General features: G+C 46.9%; 1 pseudogene; it reads right to left on the bottom strand.

Annotated features, from left to right (window-relative positions):
- Positions 1-21,634, bottom strand: part of LOC115126624 (voltage-dependent P/Q-type calcium channel subunit alpha-1A-like) — a 340,470-nt pseudogene that overhangs the window by 59,756 nt on the left and 259,080 nt on the right.

Below are 21,634 nucleotides of genomic sequence, written 5' to 3'. Positions count from 1 at the left end.
GTTTTACCTAGCCTCAGTGCAGTGGGCAGCTGGGAGGAGATGCTCTTGTTCTCCATGGACTTTACAGTGTCCCAAAACTTTTTAGAGTTAGAGCTACAGGATGCAAATTTCTGCCTGAAGAAGCTGGCCTTAGCTTTCCTGACTGACTGCGTGTATTGGTTCCTGACTTCCTGAACAGTTGCATATCGCGACTATTCGATGCTATTGCAGTCCGCCACAGGATAATGTCACGACTTCGCCGAAGTCGGCTCCTCTCCTTGTTCGGGCGGCGTTTGGCGGTCGATGTCACCGGCTTTCTAGCCATCGCCGCTCCATTTTCATTGATCCATTTGTTTTGTCTTGTTTTGCACACCTGGTTTGCATTTCCCAACAAACTGCATGTATTTATTCCTCTGTTCCCCTCATAGCTTTGTGTGATATTGTTTGTGTTACGTGTCATGTTTGACTCACCAGACTGGTGTCTGGGATATTCTGTGTTTTGTCACGAGGTATGTTTATTTGTTTGAACATAATTATTGTGACTGTTTGCTCGTTGGCACTTTTGCCAATTGGCTGGAGGGTTTTGACGCAGTGGCGTCCGTCTGTTGGTTTCTCCTGCCTCAATAAAGTGTGTGCCTGTTCACAACTCTCTGCTCTCCTGCACCAGACTCTACCAATACGCACACACCTGACAGATAAATAACTTATGAACATCCTGTGTCACTTTACTAGGACTAAGAAAATACACTTTATGACACTGTCAATTAGCATTATAACCATCATAATCATATAAGCCAGATAGGCCTGTCACGTACATGCCCTCAGTCAAAAAGAGGGTGTCTTGTCCTGATCCTGAAATCTGCTCCTGCATTCATCAACAGAGCATTGGGGTAGGTGCATGTCTGACATCAGCGTGTGCGCAATTATAATTATAATTTAACATGGTAAATTTAAAAACAATTCTACAACATACTGTAAACATACTGTTGACACGTAGGCTGTGGTGTAATCGGATGTTTGGCCTTGTGTGGTAGGTTTTGTGGGTTACGACACTCTTATGTAGGTGTATATATCTCACAATATATGTCACAACAGGTCTAAATATATGACCATATTACAAAAGGTTATGACCGTGTCATAATGTGTTATGTCGCTTGGTGTCAAGTGTTACCGAAGTTTCCCAAAGGGCGTAGACATCGATTCAACATCTATTCCACGGTGGTTCAACATCATTTCATTGAAATGACGTGGAAACAACATTGATTCAACCAGTGTGTGAAAATGTATGTTATTGTTACAACCAATGTGTTTCAGAAAATGCCTTCATCAGGATTTTGTTCTCAGCCTAGAGCTTAAACATTTGACTCAACTATTTGAGACCTGCGGGACTAGGTGACACCACTGTTGAACGCCAGCCATCTGTTCTTAAGGAGAGCATGCTAGTCACGGTCCCAACTGAGAGGTCCCAATCTCCCTTGGATGTGTTTGTCACACTCTTAAAAGCCTGGGGTTGTTACAAATAATAGCTACAATTTTAGCGCGTGGCGCAGTGGTCTAAGACACTGCATCTCAGTGACAAAGGAGTCACTACAGACCCTGGTTCAATTCCAGGCTGTATTTCATAACCGGCTGTGATTGGGAATCCCAGGGGCGGTGCACAGGGTTTTTGCGGGGTTGGCTGTCATTGTAAATAAGAATTTGTGTTCTTAACTGACTTGCCTAGAGATAAATATATATATATTTTTAAAAACAGTATCTTTGCCATCACTTTTTCATGTCATTCTTCTCCAACCTCTCTGCCTTCTCCCTTCCACTCCTGTCCCTCTCTTCTCACCTCGTTTTTCTCTAAAACTGTAATCCTCCATCATCTTGTCTCCTTGCTCCTGGAAAGTGATGATGATGAGAGCTACTGAAGATATTGACGAAGAAGAAGGGAAGACCACGAAGTACACCACGTAAAGATGGACATCTCCATCCGGTACCCGGCTCGGGCCCTGATTCTCATAGGTCGCATCCACTGAATGTTTCAGCACCCTGGTGGAAGGTAGAGAGGAGAGAGGGATGGTTAGGGGGTGGGGGGTGTTTGGGTGTGTGTTTGTGTGTATGTATGTGTGTGTGTTTGAGAGAGCGAGAGAGAGATAGATAGAGAGGAGAGAGGAATAGTTTTGTTTGTGTGTGTGCATGAACATGTGTCTGTGTGTCTATCAGTCTGTGTGTGTGTGTGTGTGCGCGTGCGTGTGTGTGTCTGTACTGTACACGGTTACTGCGGCCACCCCTCTCCGGTAGACACGGTGAAGAGGGTGTGTGTGTGTGTGCAGGGCTTCCAAAGCACGTTGTCGTAGTGGAAATCGTACTTCTTCCACCTGCAATCGCGCTTCTTTGGCGCCTCTCACTTAAACATTATTCAGGGCGTTCTTCAGGAGTTGACCACACAGTCATAGACTAGATATTCGCCAGCCTGAACACACAACAGATTGTTCACAGAATACACAACACGTTCAGACAGCCTGGAGAGATACAGAGATGTCAGTGTGTGTGTGTGGAGACACAGAGATGTCAGACATAGCCTGTGTGTGTGTGTGTGCGTCAGTGTGCGACACTGAGATACACAGTCAAAGCAAAGCACAGCACAGAGATACACAACAACACAGTCAGACATAGCCTGGAGACACAGAGATACCCAGCGTGCACAGCCTGGAGACACAGAGATACACACAACACAGTCAGACTGGCCACCTGCACAGAGATACACAACAACACAGTCAGACATGGCTGGAGACACAGAGATACCCAACAACACAGTCAGACACAGCCTGGAGACACAGAGATACACAACACAGTCAGACACAGCCTGGAGACACAGAGATACACAACAACACAGTGTGGAGACAATGCAGATGTGTGCCTGGAGACACAGAGATACACAACAACACAGTGATGTCAAACAAAGTCAGACTGGAGACATACACAACAACACAGTCAGACACAGCCTGGAGACACATACAGTCAGACACAGCCTGGAGACACAGAGATGTCAGACACAGCCTGGAGACACAGAGATACACAACAACACAGTCAGACACAGCCTGGAGACAGAGATACACAACAACACAGTCAGACACATGAGCCTGGAGACACAGAGATACACAACAACACAGTCAGACACAGCCTGGACCAGAGATACACAACAACACAGCAGACACAGCCGGAGACACAGCACAACAACACAGTCAAACTGGAGACTTTGACAACAACACAGTCAGACACAGCCTCAGCAGACACAGCCTGGAGAAGAATCTCCCTTGAACAGCCTGGAGACACGAGCCACCACAGCAAAAATAACAACAACACAGTCAGACACAGCCTGGAGCACAGAGATGTAGACACAGCCTGGAGACAGAGATACACACAGCCTGGAGACACAGAGATCAGTCAGACACAGCCTGGAGACACAGAGATCACAACAACACATTCAGGCCTGGAGACAGAGATTGACCAGCACAGACAGAGATACAAACACAGCCTGAGACACAGAGATACACAACAACACAGTCAGACACAGCCTGGAGACACAGAAATACACAATCAAACACAGCCTGGAGATACAGAGATACACAATCAAACACAGCCTGGAGACACAGAGATACACAGTCAAACACAGCCTGGAGACACAGAGATACACAATCAAACACAGCCTGGAGACACAGACAAAGGCCTGGAGATACAGAGATACAGCCTGGAGACACTGAGATACACAGAGGATACACAATCAAACACAGCCTGGAGACACAGACACAGCCTGAGACACAGAGATACACAACGACACACAGTCAGACACAGCCTGCCTGGAGACACAGAGATACCTCAACAACACAGTCAAACAAAGAGATAGATACACAACAACAAACAAACACAGCCTGGAGACACAGAGATACACAACAACACAGTCACAGAGATACACAACAACACAGTCAGCCTGGAGACACAGAGATACACAACAACACAGTCAGACACAGCCTGGAGACACTGAGATACACAGTCAAACAAAGGCACACAGCCTGGAGACAGAGATACACAACAACACAGTCAGACACAGCCTGGAGACACAGAGATACACAACACACAGTCAGACACAGCCTGGAGACACAGAGAGATACACAGTCAAACAAAGGTCAGACACAGCCTGGAGACACAGAGATACACAACAACACAGTCAGACATAGCCTGGAGACACACAACAACACAGAGACACAGCCTGGAACAACACAGTCAGACACAGCCTGGAGACAGAGATACACAACAACACAGTCAGACACAGCCTGGAGACAGAGATACACAACAACACAGTCAGACACAGCCTGGAGACACAGAGATACACAACAACACAGTCAGACACAGCCTGGAGACACAGAGATACACAAACAAGTCAGACACAGCCTGGAGACAGAGATACACAGTCAGACACAGCCTGGAACACAGAGATACACAACAACACAGTCAGACACAGCCTGGAGACACAGAGATACACAACAACACAGTCAGACACAGCCTGGAGACACACAGCCTGGAGACACAGAGATACACAAAACACAGCCTGGAGACAAACAAGACACACAATCAACACAGGATGGACACACAACAACACAGCCTGGAGACACAGAGATACACAGCCTGGAGATCAAGAAATCACAAAGCCTGGAGACACAGAGATACACAATCAAACACAGCCTGTACAGAAACACAGCCTGGAGACACAGAGATCACAACAAACACAGCCTGGAGACAGACACAGCCTGGAGACACAGAGATACACAACAACACAGTCAGACACAGCCTGAGACACAGAGATACACAATCAAACACAGCCTGGAGACACAGAGATACACAACACAAGACACAGCCTGGAGACACAGAGATACACAGAGACACAGAGATACACAACAACACAGTCAGACACAGCCTGGAGACACAGAGATACACAACAACACAGTCAGACACAGCCTGGAGACACAGAGATACACAACAACACAGTCAGACACAGCCTGGAGACACAGGATACACACAACACAGTCAGACACAGCCTGGAGACACAGAGATACACAACAACACAGTCAGACACAGCCTGGAGAGACAGTCAGACACAGCCTGGAGACACAGAGATACACAACAACACAGTCAGACACAGCCTGGAGACACAGAGATACACAACAACACAGTCAGACACAGCCTGGAGACACAGAGATACACAACAACAGACACAGCCTCAGACACAGCCTGAGACACAGAGATACACAACAACACAGTCAGACACAGCCTGGAGACACTGAGATACACAACAACACAGTCAGACACAGCCTGGAGACACAGAGATACACAACAACACAGTCAGACACAGCCTGGAGACAGAGATACACAGCCTGGAGACACAGAGATACACAACAACACAGTCAGACACAGCCTGGAGACACAGAGATACACAACAACACAGTCAGACACAGCCTGGAGACAGAGACACAGCCTGGAGACAGAGATACACAACAACACAGTCAGACACAGCCTGGAGACAGCCTGGCCTGGAGACAGAGATACACAACAACACAGTCAGACACAGCCTGGAGACAGAGATACACAACAACACAGTCAGACACAGCCTGGAGACACAGAAATACACAATCAAATCACAGCCTGGAGATACAGAGATACACAATCAAACACAGCCTGGAGACACAGAGATACACAGTCAAACACAGCCTGGAGACACAGAGATCAAACACAATCAAACACAGCCTGGAGACACAGAAATACACAATCAAACACAGCCTGGAGATACAGAGATACACAATCAAACACAGCCTGGAGACACAGAGATACACAGTCAAACACAGCCTGGAGACACAGAAATACACAATCAAACACAGCCTGGAGACACAGAGATACACAATCAAACACAGCCTGGAGACACAGAGATACACAGTCAAACAAAGGCACACAGCCTGGAGACACAAAGATACACAACAACATAGCCTGGACACAGAGATACCCAACAACACAGTGCCTGGAGACACAGAGATACAAAGGCACCAAGCCTGGAACACAGTCAGAACAACACAGTCAGACATAGCCTGGAGACACAGAGATGAGATGGAGACACAGTCAAACAAAGGCACACAGCCTGGCCTGGAGACACAGAGATACACAACAACACAGTCAGACACAGCCTGGAGACACAGAGATACACACAACACAGTCAGACACAGCCTGGAGACACAGAGATACACAACAACACAGTCAGACACAGCCTGGAGACACAGAGATACACAACAACACAGTCAGTCAAACAAAGGCACACAGCCTGGAGACACAGAGATACACAACAACACAGTCAAACAAAGCCTGACACAGCCTGGAGACACAGAGATACACAACAACACAGTCAGACACAGCCTGGAGACACAGAGATACACAACAACACAGTCAGACACAGCCTGGAGACACAGAGATACACAACAACACAGTCAGACACAGCCTGGAGACACAGAGATGGAGACACAGAGATACACAACAACACAGTCAGACACAGCCTGGAGACAGAGATACACAACAACACAGTCAGACACAGCCTGGAGACACAGAGATACACAACAACACAGTCAGACACAGCCTGGAGACACAGAGATACACAACAACACAGTCAGACACAGCCTGGAGACAGAGATACACAGCCTGGAGACACAGAGATACACAACAACACAGTCAGACACAGCCTGGAGACACAGAGATACACAACAACACAGTCAGACACAGCCTGGAGACACAGAGATACACAAACAACACAGTCAGACACAGCCTGGAGACAGAGATACAACAACACAGTCAGACACAGCCTGGAGACAGAGATACACAACAACACAGTCAGACACAGCCTGGAGACACTGAGATACACAACAACACAGTCAGACACAGCCTGGAGACACAGAGATACACAACAACACAGTCAGACACAGCCTGGAGACAGAGATACACAACAACACAGTCAGACACAGCCTGGAGACACAGAGATACACAACAACACAGTCAGACACAGCCTGGAGACAGAGATACACAACAACACAGTCAGACACAGCCTGGAGACACAGAGATACACAACAACACAGTCAGACACAGCCTGAGACAGAGATACACAACAACACAGTCAGACACAGCCTGGAGACACAGATAAACACACAGTCAGACACAGCCTGGAGACAGAGATACACAACAACACAGTCAGACTGGAGACACAGAGATACACAATCAAACACCTGGAGACAGCCTGGCCTGGAGACACAGAGATACACAATCAAACACAGCCTGGAGACACAGAGATACACAACAAACACAGCCTGGAGACACAGAGATACACAATCAAACACAGCCTGGAGACACAGAAATACACAATCAAACACAGCCTGAGACACAGAGATACACAATCAAACACAGCCTGGAGACACAGAGATACAGCCTGGAGACACAGAAATCAAACAACACAGTCAGACAGCCTGCCTGGAGACACAGAGATACACAACAAACACACAATCAAACACAGCCTGGAGACACAGAGATACACACAACACAGTCAGACACAGCCTGGAGACACAGAGATACACAGTCAAACACAGGCACACAGCCTGGAGACACAGAAGATACACAACAACACAGTCAGACACAGCCTGGAGACACAGAGATACACAACAACACAGTCAGACACAGCCTGGAGACACTGAGATACACAACAACACAGTCAGACACAGCCTGGAGACACAGAGATACACAACAACACAGTCAGACACAGCCTGGAGACACAGAGATACACACAACACAGTCAGACACAGCCTGGAGACACAGAGATACACAACAACACAGTCAGACACAGCCTGGAGACACAGAGATACACAACAACACAGTCAAACAAAGGCACACAGCCTGGAGACACAGAGATACACAACAACACAGTCAGACACAGCCTGGAGACACAGAGATACACAACAACACAGTCAGACACAGCCTGGAGACACAGAGATACACAACAACACAGTCAGACACAGCCTGGAGACACAGAGATACACAACAACACAGTCAGACACAGCCTGGAGACACAGAGATACACAACAACACAGTCAGACACAGCCTGGAGACAGAGATACACAACAACACAGTCAGACACAGCCTGGAGACACAGAGATACACAACAACACAGTCAGACACAGCCTGGAGACACAGAGATACACAACAACACAGTCAGACACAGCCTGGAGACAGAGATACACAGCCAGTGGACACAGCCTGGAGACACAGAGATACACAACAACACAGTCAGACACAGCCTGGAGACACAGAGATACACAACAACACAGTCAGACACAGCCTGGAGACAGAGATACACAACAAGACACAGTCAGACACAGCCTGGAGACAGAGATACACAACAACAACACAGTCAGACACAGCCTGGAGACAGAGATACACAACAACACAGTCAGACACAGCCTGGAGACACTGAGATACACAACAACACAGTCAGACACAGCCTGGAGACACTGAGATACACAACAACACAGTCAGACACAGCCTGGAGACAGAGATACACAACAACACAGTCAGACACAGCCTGGAGACACAGAAATACACAATCAAACACAGCCTGGAGATACAGAGATACACAATCAAACACAGCCTGGAGACACAGAGATACACAGTCAAACACAGCCTGGAGACACAGAGATACACAATCAAACACAGCCTGGAGACACAGAAATACACAATCAAACACAGCCTGGAGATACAGAGATACACAATCAAACACAGCCTGGAGACACAGAGATACACAGTCAAACACAGCCTGGAGACACAGAAATACACAATCAAACACAGCCTGGAGACACAGAGATACACAATCAAACACAGCCTGGAGACACAGAGATACACAGTCAAACAAAGGCACACAGCCTGGAGACACAAAGATACACAACAACACAGTCAGACATAGCCTGGAGACACAGAGATACCCAACAACACAGTCAGACACAGCCTGGAGACACTGAGATGCACAGTCAAACAAAGGCACACAGCCTGGAGACACAGAGATACACAACAACACAGTCAGACATAGCCTGGAGACACAGAGATACCCAACAACACAGTCAGACACAGCCTGGAGACACAGAGATACACACAACACAGTCAGACACAGCTTGGAGACACAGAGATACACAACAACACAGTCAGACACAGCCTGGAGACACAGAGATACACAACAACACAGTCAAACAAAGGCACACAGCCTGGAGACACAGAGATACACAACAACACAGTCAAACAAAGCCTGGAGACACAGAGATACACAACAACACAGTCAGACACAGCCTGGAGACACAGAGATACACAACAACACAGTCAGACACAGCCTGGATACACAGAGATACACAACAACACAGTCAGACACAGCCTGGAGACACAGAGATACACAACAACACAGTCAGACACAGCCTGGAGACAGAGATACACAACAACACAGTCAGACACAGCCTGGAGACACAGAGATACACAACAACACAGTCAGACACAGCCTGGAGACACAGAGATACACAACAACACAGTCAGACACAGCCTGGAGACAGAGATACACAGCCTGGAGACACAGAGATACACAACAACACAGTCAGACACAGCCTGGAGACACAGAGATACACAACAACACAGTCAGACACAGCCTGGAGACAGAGATACACAACAACACAGTCAGACACAGCCTGGAGACAGAGATACACAACAACACAGTCAGACACAGCCTGGAGACAGAGATACACAACAACACAGTCAGACACAGCCTGGAGACACTGAGATACACAACAACACAGTCAAACAAAGGCACACAGCCTGGAGACACAGAGATACACAACAACACAGTCAAACAAAGCCTGGAGACACAGAGATACACAACAACACAGTCAGACACAGCCTGGAGACACAGAGATACACAACAACACAGTCAGACACAGCCTGGATACACAGAGATACACAACAACACAGTCAGACACAGCCTGGAGACAGAGATACACAATACACAACAACACAGTCAGACACAGCCTGGAGACACAGAGATACACAACAACACAGTCAGACACAGCCTGGAGACACAGAGATACACAACAACACAGTCAGACACAGCCTGGAGACAGAGATACACAGCCTGGAGACACAGAGATACACAACAACACAGTCAAACAAAGCCTGGAGACACAGAGATACACAACAACACAGTCAGACACAGCCTGGAGACACAGAGATACACAACAACACAGTCAGACACAGCCTGGATACACAGAGATACACAACAACACAGTCAGACACAGCCTGGAGACAGAGATACACAACAACACAGTCAGACACAGCCTGGAGACACAGAGATACACAACAACACAGTCAGACACAGCCTGGAGACACAGAGATACACAACAACACAGTCAGACACAGCCTGGAGACAGAGATACACAGCCTGGAGACACAGAGATACACAACAACACAGTCAGACACAGCCTGGAGACACAGAGATACACAACAACACAGTCAGACACAGCCTGGAGACAGAGATACACAACAACACAGTCAGACACAGCCTGGAGACAGAGATACACAACAACACAGTCAGACACAGCCTGGAGACAGAGATACACAACAACACAGTCAGACACAGCCTGGAGACACTGAGATACACAACAACACAGTCAGACATAGCCTGGAGACACAGAGATACCCAACAACACAGTCAGACACAGCCTGGAGACACAGAGATACACACAACACAGTCAGACACAGCCTGGAGACAGAGATACACAGCCTGGAGACACAGAGATACACAACAACACAGTCAGACACAGCCTGGAGACACAGAGATACACACAACACAGTCAGACACAGCCTGGAGACACAGAGATACACAACAACACAGTCAGACACAGCCTGGAGACACAGAGATACACAACAACACAGTCAAACAAAGGCACACAGCCTGGAGACACAGAGATACACAACAACACAGTCAAACAAAGCCTGGAGACACAGAGATACACAACAACACAGTCAGACACAGCCTGGAGACACAGAGATACACAACAACACAGTCAGACACAGCCTGGAGACACAGAGATACACAACAACACAGTCAGACACAGCCTGGAGACACAGAGATACACAACAACACAGTCAGACACAGCCTGGAGACAGAGATACACAACAACACAGTCAGACACAGCCTGGAGACACAGAGATACACAACAACACAGTCAGACACAGCCTGGAGACACAGAGATACACAACAACACAGTCAGACACAGCCTGGAGACAGAGATACACAGCCTGGAGACACAGAGATACACAACAACACAGTCAGACACAGCCTGGAGACACAGAGATACACAACAACACAGTCAGACACAGCCTGGAGACAAAGATACACAACAACACAGTCAGACACAGCCTGGAGACACAGAGATACACAACAACACAGTCAGACACAGCCTGGAGACACAGAGATACACAACAACACAGTCAGACACAGCCTGGAGACACAGAGATACACAACAACACAGTCAGACACAGCCTGGAGACAGAGATACACAGCCTGGAGACACAGAGACACAGAGATACACAACAACACAGTCAGACACAGCCTGGAGACACAGAGATACACAACAACACAGTCAGACACAGCCTGGAGACAGAGATACACAACAACACAGTCAGACACAGCCTGGAGACAGAGATACACAACAACACAGTCAGACACAGCCTGGAGACAGAGATACACAACAACACAGTCAGACACAGCCTGGAGACACAGAAATACACAATCAAACACAGCCTGGAGATACAGAGATACACAATCAAACACAGCCTGGAGACACAGAGATACACAGTCAAACACAGCCTGGAGACACAGAGATACACAATCAAACACAGCCTGGAGACACAGAAATACACAATCAAACACAGCCTGGAGATACAGAGATACACAATCAAACACAGCCTGGAGACACAGAGATACACAGTCAAACACAGCCTGGAGACACAGAAATACACAATCAAACACAGCCTGGAGACACAGAGATACACAATCAAACACAGCCTGGAGACACAGAGATACACAGTCAAACAAAGGCACACAGCCTGGAGACACAAAGATACACAACAACACAGTCAGACATAGCCTGGAGACACAGAGATACCCAACAACACAGTCAGACACAGCCTGGAGACACTGAGATGCACAGTCAAACAAAGGCACACAGCCTGGAGACACAGAGATACACAACAACACAGTCAGACACAGCCTGGAGACACAGAGATACACACAACACAGTCAGACACAGCCTGGAGACACAGAGATACACAACAACACAGTCAGACACAGCCTGGAGACACAGAGATACACAACAACACAGTCAAACAAAGGCACACAGCCTGGAGACACAGAGATACACAACAACACAGTCAAACAAAGCCTGGAGACACAGAGATACACAACAACACAGTCAGACACAGCCTGGAGACACAGAGATACACAACAACACAGTCAGACACAGCCTGGAGACACAGAGATACACAACAACACAGTCAGACACAGCCTGGAGACACAGAGATACACAACAACACAGTCAGACACAGCCTGGAGACAGAGATACACAACAACACAGTCAGACACAGCCTGGAGACACAGAGATACACAACAACACAGTCAGACACAGCCTGGAGACACAGAGATACACAACAACACAGTCAGACACAGCCTGGAGACAGAGATACACAGCCTGGAGACACAGAGATACACAACAACACAGTCAGACACAGCCTGGAGACACAGAGATACACAACAACACAGTCAGACACAGCCTGGAGACAGAGATACACAACAACACAGTCAGACACAGCCTGGAGACAGAGATACACAACAACACAGTCAGACACAGCCTGGAGACAGAGATACACAACAACACAGTCAGACACAGCCTGGAGACACTGAGATACACAACAACACAGTCAGACACAGCCTGGAGACACTGAGATACACAACAACACAGTCAGACACAGCCTGGAGACAGAGATACACAACAACACAGTCAGACACAGCCTGGAGACACAGAAATACACAATCAAACACAGCCTGGAGATACAGAGATACACAATCAAACACAGCCTGGAGACACAGAGATACACAGTCAAACACAGCCTGGAGACACAGAGATACACAATCAAACACAGCCTGGAGACACAGAAATACACAATCAAACACAGCCTGGAGATACAGAGATACACAATCAAACACAGCCTGGAGACACAGAGATACACAGTCAAACACAGCCTGGAGACACAGAGATACACAATCAAACACAGCCTGGAGACACAGAAATACACAATCAAACACAGCCTGGAGATACAGAGATACACAATCAAACACAGCCTGGAGACACAGAGATACACAGTCAAACACAGCCTGGAGACACAGAAATACACAATCAAACACAGCCTGGAGACACAGAGATACACAATCAAACACAGCCTGGAGACACAGAGATACACAGTCAAACAAAGGCACACAGCCTGGAGACACAAGATACACAACAACACAGTCAGACATAGCCTGGAGACACAGAGATACCCAACAACACAGTCAGACACAGCCTGGAGACACTGAGATGCACAGTCAAACAAAGGCACACAGCCTGGAGACACAGAGATACACAACAACACAGTCAGACATAGCCTGGAGACACAGAGATACCCAACAACACAGTCAGACACAGCCTGGAGACACAGAGATACACACAACACAGTCAGACACAGCTTGGAGACACAGAGATACACAACAACACAGTCAGACACAGCCTGGAGACACATAGATACACAACAACACAGTCAAACAAAGGCACACAGCCTGGAGACACAGAGATACACAACAACACAGTCAAACAAAGCCTGGAGACACAGAGATACACAACAACACAGACAGACACAGCCTGGAGACACAGAGATACACAACAACACAGTCAGACACAGCCTGGAGACACAGAGATACACAACAACACAGTCAGACACAGCCTGGAGACACAGAGATACACAACAACACAGTCAGACACAGCCTGGAGACAGAGATACACAACAACACAGTCAGACACAGCCTGGAGACACAGAGATACACAACAACAGTCAGACACAGCCTGGAGACACAGAGATACACAACAACACAGTCAGACACAGCCTGGAGACAGAGATACACAGCCTGGAGACACAGAGATACACAACAACACAGTCAGACACAGCCTGGAGACACAGAGATACACAACAACACAGTCAGACACAGCCTGGAGACAGAGATACACAACAACACAGTCAGACACAGCCTGGAGACAGAGATACACAACAACACAGTCAGACACAGCCTGGAGACAGAGATACACAACAACACAGTCAGACACAGCCTGGAGACACTGAGATACACAACAACACAGTCAGACATAGCCTGGAGACACAGAGATACCCAACAACACAGTCAGACACAGCCTGGAGACACAGAGATACACACAACACAGTCAGACACAGCTTGGAGACACAGAGATACACAACAACACAGTCAGACACAGCCTGGAGACACAGAGATACACAACAACACAGTCAAACAAAGGCACACAGCCTGGAGACACAGAGATACACAACAACACAGTCAAACAAAGCCTGGAGACACAGAGATACACAACAACACAGTCAGACACAGCCTGGAGACACAGAGATACACAACAACACAGTCAGACACAGCCTGGATACACAGAGATACACAACAACACAGTCAGACACAGCCTGGAGACACAGAGATACACAACAACACAGTCAGACACAGCCTGGAGACACAGAGATACACAACAACACAGTCAGACACAGCCTGGAGACACAGAGATACACAACAACACAGTCAGACACAGCCTGGAGACACAGAGATACACAACAACACAGTCAGACACAGCCTGGAGACAGAGATACACAGCCTGGAGACACAGAGATACACAACAACACAGTCAGACACAGCCTGGAGACACAGAGATACACAACAACACAGTCAGACACAGCCTGGAGACAGAGATACACAACAACACAGTCAGACACAGCCTGGAGACAGAGATACACAACAACACAGTCAGACACAGCCTGGAGACACTGAGATACACAACAACACAGTCAGACACAGCCTGGAGACAGAGATACACAACAACACAGTCAGACACAGCCTGGAGACACAGAAATACACAATCAAACACAGCCTGGAGATACAGAGATACACAATCAAACACAGCCTGGAGACACAGAGATACACAGTCAAACACAGCCTGGAGACACAGAGATACACAATCAAACACAGCCTGGAGACACAGAAATACACAATCAAACACAGCCTGGAGATACAGAGATACACAATCAAACACAGCCTGGAGACACAGAGATACACAGTCAAACACAGCCTGGAGACACAGAAATACACAATCAAACACAGCCTGGAGACACAGAGATACACAATCAAACACAGCCTGGAGACACTGAGATACACAGTCAAACAAAGGCACACAGCCTGGAGACACAGAGATACACAACAACACAGTCAGACATAGCCTGGAGACACAGAGATACCCAACAACACAGTCAGACACAGCCTGGAGACACTGAGATGCACAGTCAAACAAAGGCACACAGCCTGGAGACACAGAGATACACAACAACACAGTCAGACACAGCCTGGAGACACAGAGATACACAGTCAAACAAAGGCACACAGCCCATCTGTACGTGACTGGGGCAGATTTAAATAGAGGTTGACGATGAGACAAATAAGAGGTCCAACAGCCTGGACACTGTAAGGTCCTACCTGGGAGAAATGTTTATCAGAATGGTGGATGTGGTTGTTAACAGACAGTAATAAATGTGGTGAGAGTTGAACGGACCTTGAGCTTTGGAAGACGCTTGATAGTCTTCAGAGGTCGCAACACTCTCAGAACCCTCAGAGACTTGATTGTGCTGATGTCTTTCCCCTTACTGCTTCCCCTGATTCACACACATACACACGCACACACACACGCACACACACGCACACGCACACACACACACACACACACACACACACACACACACACACACACACACACACACACACACACACACACACACACACACACACACACACACACACACACACACACACACACACACACACACACACGCACAGACACACACACACAAACACACAAACAGTCAGAGAGGGAAGGGGCGGCACATGGAGGAAGCTGGCGTAGCCCCTCTTGGTTCAAATAGAAGAGAGAAGAAGTAGTAGGAGAGCATTCATAGAAGGTAGCTGCTGAGTTCGCTCACTGACAGGAACTCAGACAGGGTTAGTTGACAAAGCATGCTGTATTATGACAGACTACTTCTACAAGGTTAAGTCGCACTGTACTTTCAGCTTTCTGTATGCTGTTACATGCTATATAAAGATGGATTGTTCCATTCAAACTACTCTCAACAACTCCAGCACTGTGCAATGCATCATCCAACACTAAGCAAGGTGGCTGAACCCACGGACACATGCACTGAAAGACTGAAACAGTGCAGTCTACTCATGCTGCTTTGAAACCTATAGCTTCCCATGCTGTATTGAAACCTTGTTCTCCATTGATAGCTCGAGGAATGGGGAACTTTTCTACACAGAGACACTAGCTTTACCATTCCCCTCCCGAAGCTGGTTTCATAGCATAGCCCAAACAGCATGACATTGTGTCTTGGTCTTTGGCAAAGACAAACATATTGTGCAGGCATTTCTGGACTGAAATGCCAAGCCAAACCTCTTTCTTTTTTTTTTAGAGGGGAGACTGTGGACATACTAACATGTGTGGGAGTGGACAGGATTCTCTCTGAGTATCTGGTCATAGAGAGAAGAGAGACTAGCCCTAGCACCTGGTTGGTGGAGGTAACCCTGTCCCAATTGCATATAAGATAACTAGGTGACTAGCTGACTAACTAACAAACTAACTAACTTGCATCTCAGTGAGAAATGACTCCAGATTTCTCCCTGGGTCTTCCCTACTCAGCCTCAGGGGGTAAAAAGTCAGCTGTGACCTCTCCAAGGTCAGGGGTCATGCCTGGGGTCTTCTAGAACCTCCTGCTGTAGCTGCAGCTGTTACACCAGATGTAAGGATACTTACTGGTGGCTGACTGTGTGTGTGTGTGTGTGTGTGTGTGTGTGTGTGTGTGTGTGTGTGTGTGTGTGTGTGTGTTTACACATCTGTTTCTGCACGTGTGTAGGTATGTGTGTGTGTTTACACATCTGTTTCTGCACGTGTGTAGGTATGTGTGTGTGTTTACACATCTGTTTCTGCACGTGTGTAGGTATGTGTGTGTGTTTACACATCTGTTTCTGCACGTGTGTAGGTATGTGTGTGTGTTTACAAAATCTGCCTGCGATAGAGTGTGTGTGAGTGTTTGTTTGCATGGATGCGTATGTGTATGCCTGATCTCCATGAGCAGTATTTCCTAGGACTCACTGCCTCTCTCCGTTGTCTCCATCTGCTCTCTAGCGCCAGCATGACCAGCCCCCAGTACCTGTTGCTATTACTGCTGCTGTATCTATCACACTTCCACCTTCTCTTCACTTGATTCACTTGGTTCACCTATTACTCTGCGTCCTCTGATCTCTTCATTCTCATGGTCTGTTCTGAGTCACTTATGAGTTGCTTTAGACTTGGTCCAGACTCACACATGAACGATTCACATTTGATTCATGTTGAATTCACTTGAGTCGTATGTTAGTCAGAGCTGTTCCACAGAGAGAGCAGGGTGAACGACAGAGAGAGAGAGAAAGAGAGAGATAAAGACACTTGGGCGACAGTGAGAGAGAAAGAGATAAAGACACGTGGGCGACAGTGAGGACGGACAGATTTAAAAAAGAAAGAGAGGAAAGCCATGTGATCGGAAGGACAAGCAGTCAGAGTGCAGCAGAAGAGAAAGAGAGAGAACACAACTTTACCCGCTACTGCTCCTGTTGGTCCGGAACGGAGAGATCAGAGAGGGTCAGAGACAGAGAGACAGAGGAGAGAGAGAGAGAGAGAGAGAGAGAGAGAGAGGGTCAGAGACAGAGAGACAGAGGAGAGAGAGAGAGGAGAGAGAGAGAGAGAGAGAGAGAGAGAGAGAGAGAGACAGAGAAGGAGAGAAAATGTGACAAAGGGAAAAGGACGGGTTTGAAGGAGGAAAAACATCCATATGAGAGACAGAGAAACAGAAAAAAAGAGTGCAAGGCCTGTGTTTTGTTAGATCCTTCCCCTCTCACATACACACATATTTTCAACCTCCCAAACATACACACATATTTTCAACCTCCCCAACATACACACTCCTAGCTAACTGTCTGTTTGTCTGTCATATCTTCAACCTCCCCGACATACACACTCCTAGCTACCTGTATGTTTGTCTGTCATATCTTCAAGCTCCCCAACATACACACTCCTATCTACCTGTCTGTTTGTCTGTCATATCTTCAACCTCCCCAACATACACACTCCTAGCTACCTGTCTGTTTGTCTGTCATATCTTCAACCTCCCCAACATACACACTCCTAGCTACCTGTCTGTTTGTCTGTCATATTTTCAACCTCCCCAACATACACACTCCTAGCTACCTGTCTATTTGTCTGTCATATCTTCAACCTCCCCAACATACACACTCCTAGCTACCTGTCTGTTTGTCTGTCATATCTTCAACCTCCCCAACATACACACTCCTAGCTACCTGTCTATTTGTCTGTCATATCTATAACCTCCCCAACATACACACTCCTAGCTACCTGTCTGTTTGTCTGTCATATCTATAACCTCCCCAACATACACACTCCTAGCTACCTGTCTGTTTGTCTGTCATATCTATAACCTCCCCAACATACACACTCCTAGCTACCTGTCTATTTGTCTGTCATATCTATAACCTCCCCAACATACACACTCCTAGCTACCTGTCTGTTTGTCTGTCATATCTTCAACCTCCCCAACATACACACTCTAGCTACCTGTCTATTTGTCTGTCATATCTATAACCTCCCAACATACACACTCCTAGCTACCTGTCTGTTTGTCTGTCATATCTTCAACCTCCCCAACATACATACTCCTAGCTACCTGTCCGTTTGTCTGTCATATCTATAACCTCCCCAACATACACACTCCTAGCTACCTGTCTGTTTGTCTGTCATATCTTCAACCTCCCCAACATACACACTAGCTACCTGTCTGTTTGTCTGTCATATCTATAACCTCCCCAACATACACACTCCTAGCTACCTGTCTATTTGTCTGTCATATCTATAACCTCCCCAACATACACACTCCTAGCTACCTGTCTGTTTGTCTGTCATATTTGAAGCCCATTATCACACACACACACACACACACACACACACACACACACACACACACACACACACAGAGAAAACACATAACTGGGACACAGCACCAAACTAGTGCCACCATTGACGCTTAACATCAATGATGCTTTAACAATTCCATAGGATCAACTGAGGGGAACATCCATGTTAGTAACCATAGTAACTAATATCAAACCACTACCCTTCCAGTCATCTGATTGGTCCACTAGTGTAGGCTTGTACCAGTTTCGGCCTATCACTGTCCTGCCTTGGGAAGGGCATTATGTTCAGGCACAGCGGTTCTTCTATTTATTTGAGAGGCATGCAGGATGACGGCACGAGCCCAGATACCACCGATCATCAGGCCAGACAGTGGATGCCAGAGCAATTAGATCAAAGTTGTGATACAGATCTCCAATGGGAGTACTCGTTCTATCTGCAATGTTGCTTGATTTCGACCAATTGAATAAGGGCACTATCTTTATCTGTTACAGTCTGCTTTGGCCCTGTGAGTTTCACTGTTATCTGACTGATCTATCAGCGTCTCTGTCTGTCTGATCTATCAGAGTCTGTCTGTCTGTCTGTATGTCTGTCTGTCTTGCTGTCTCTCTGACTAATCTATCAGAGTCTCTGACTATTTTACTAATCTATCAGTCTCTGACTATCTGACTAATCTATCAGTCTCTGTCTCTCTGACTAATCTATCAGAGTCTCTGTCTCTCTGGCTAATCTATCAGAGTCTCTGACTATCTGACTAATCTTTCAGAATCTGATCTGTCTGTCTGTCTGTCTGTCTGTCTGTCTGTTTGTCTGTCTGTCTGTCTGGACCTTTGTCAAACATTCCATTATACCTTCAGACTAAAAACGCAGGCCTAACACAGAAAGTGAAACACATGAACATACATATACACTCAGATAGACACACATATATACAGTATGCAACACATACATGCAGAAAGATACACATATATATAGATGCAACACACATATATACATACAGAAAGACACATATATACATGAAATACTCCAACACACACACACACACACACACACACACACACACACACACACACACACACACACACACACACACACACACACACACACACACACACACACACACACACACACACACTTGACAGTGGCACACACATACACACATAACATAACATGGCAGGATCAGGGGGTCAGTCCCACAGACAGGGGGTGCCACTGCCACCCTGGAGCACCGGCCACCAGAGGAAGAGTATGAAGTTGTCCCTAGACACTGATCTAGGATCAAATTAGTTTTTACCAGCCTAACGGGCAAGGTTAGGATTTGTGGGAGGACAATCTGGTCTTAGATCTGTGGTTTGATGCAAATTCTACCTTGAGTGTCCAAATATTCCTACAAATCATATTTTCCTTCATCTCCTTCACATGACTGCAGATGTGAAATGATTGGATAGGCAATTGTAATGATGCTAATGCTAGCTGGGAAATGCTAACATTCTGTGAACCTATCCAGTTGGAGATCAGGAAAACGGAGTGAGGAGGGGAAGGAGGAATGTAAAAGGGATTGGTGAACAGTTTGTTTCTCTCCACAGGAGCAGAGTAAAGGAGTGAGGGATGGAGTGTGGGATGGAGTGAGGGAGGGAGGGGGGAAGGAAGGAGGGAGTATTCTGCAAGCACATCCAGGTATCTTTTTCTATCTTTCTCCCTTAAAGGAGAAGAAAACTGCATGCCCGCTGTAACGGTAATCTGTAACCCCTCTCTTTGGAGGGGAAGCAAAGGGTTAAGCAATGGGAGATAGTGTTAGGGCCTAGGGAGTAAGGGTGGAAGAAAGGGACCTTCCCTGAGGAGGTATTAGACATGCTTGGGAAGATACAAAGCGGAGTGATTTCTGTTTGCGAAACACGCATCACCCCTATCAGCTAATGAATGATCATATACTCTGAGCTATGATAGGTTCTTCATATGCATTACAGAAATGACTGTTAGTTATAGCCATTCCCATTCTTAGATGCATGTATATGGACCTCAAGTATGTATGCATGCTTATGTGCACATCATCCTCATACCCGTGCTTTCCTCTAGGGTTGGGCTTTCCTTTCCATTTTGATTCAGTCAATTCAGATGATCCGTTGAAATGGAATGAATGGTTTTGAAAATATCCCAGTATTTTCTTTGAAGGG

Source organism: Oncorhynchus nerka, linkage group LG26 (assembly GCF_034236695.1).
Source record: "Oncorhynchus nerka isolate Pitt River linkage group LG26, Oner_Uvic_2.0, whole genome shotgun sequence".
Taxonomy (NCBI): Eukaryota; Metazoa; Chordata; class Actinopteri; order Salmoniformes; family Salmonidae; genus Oncorhynchus; species Oncorhynchus nerka.
This window is presented reverse-complemented; position numbering and strand designations above follow the sequence as displayed.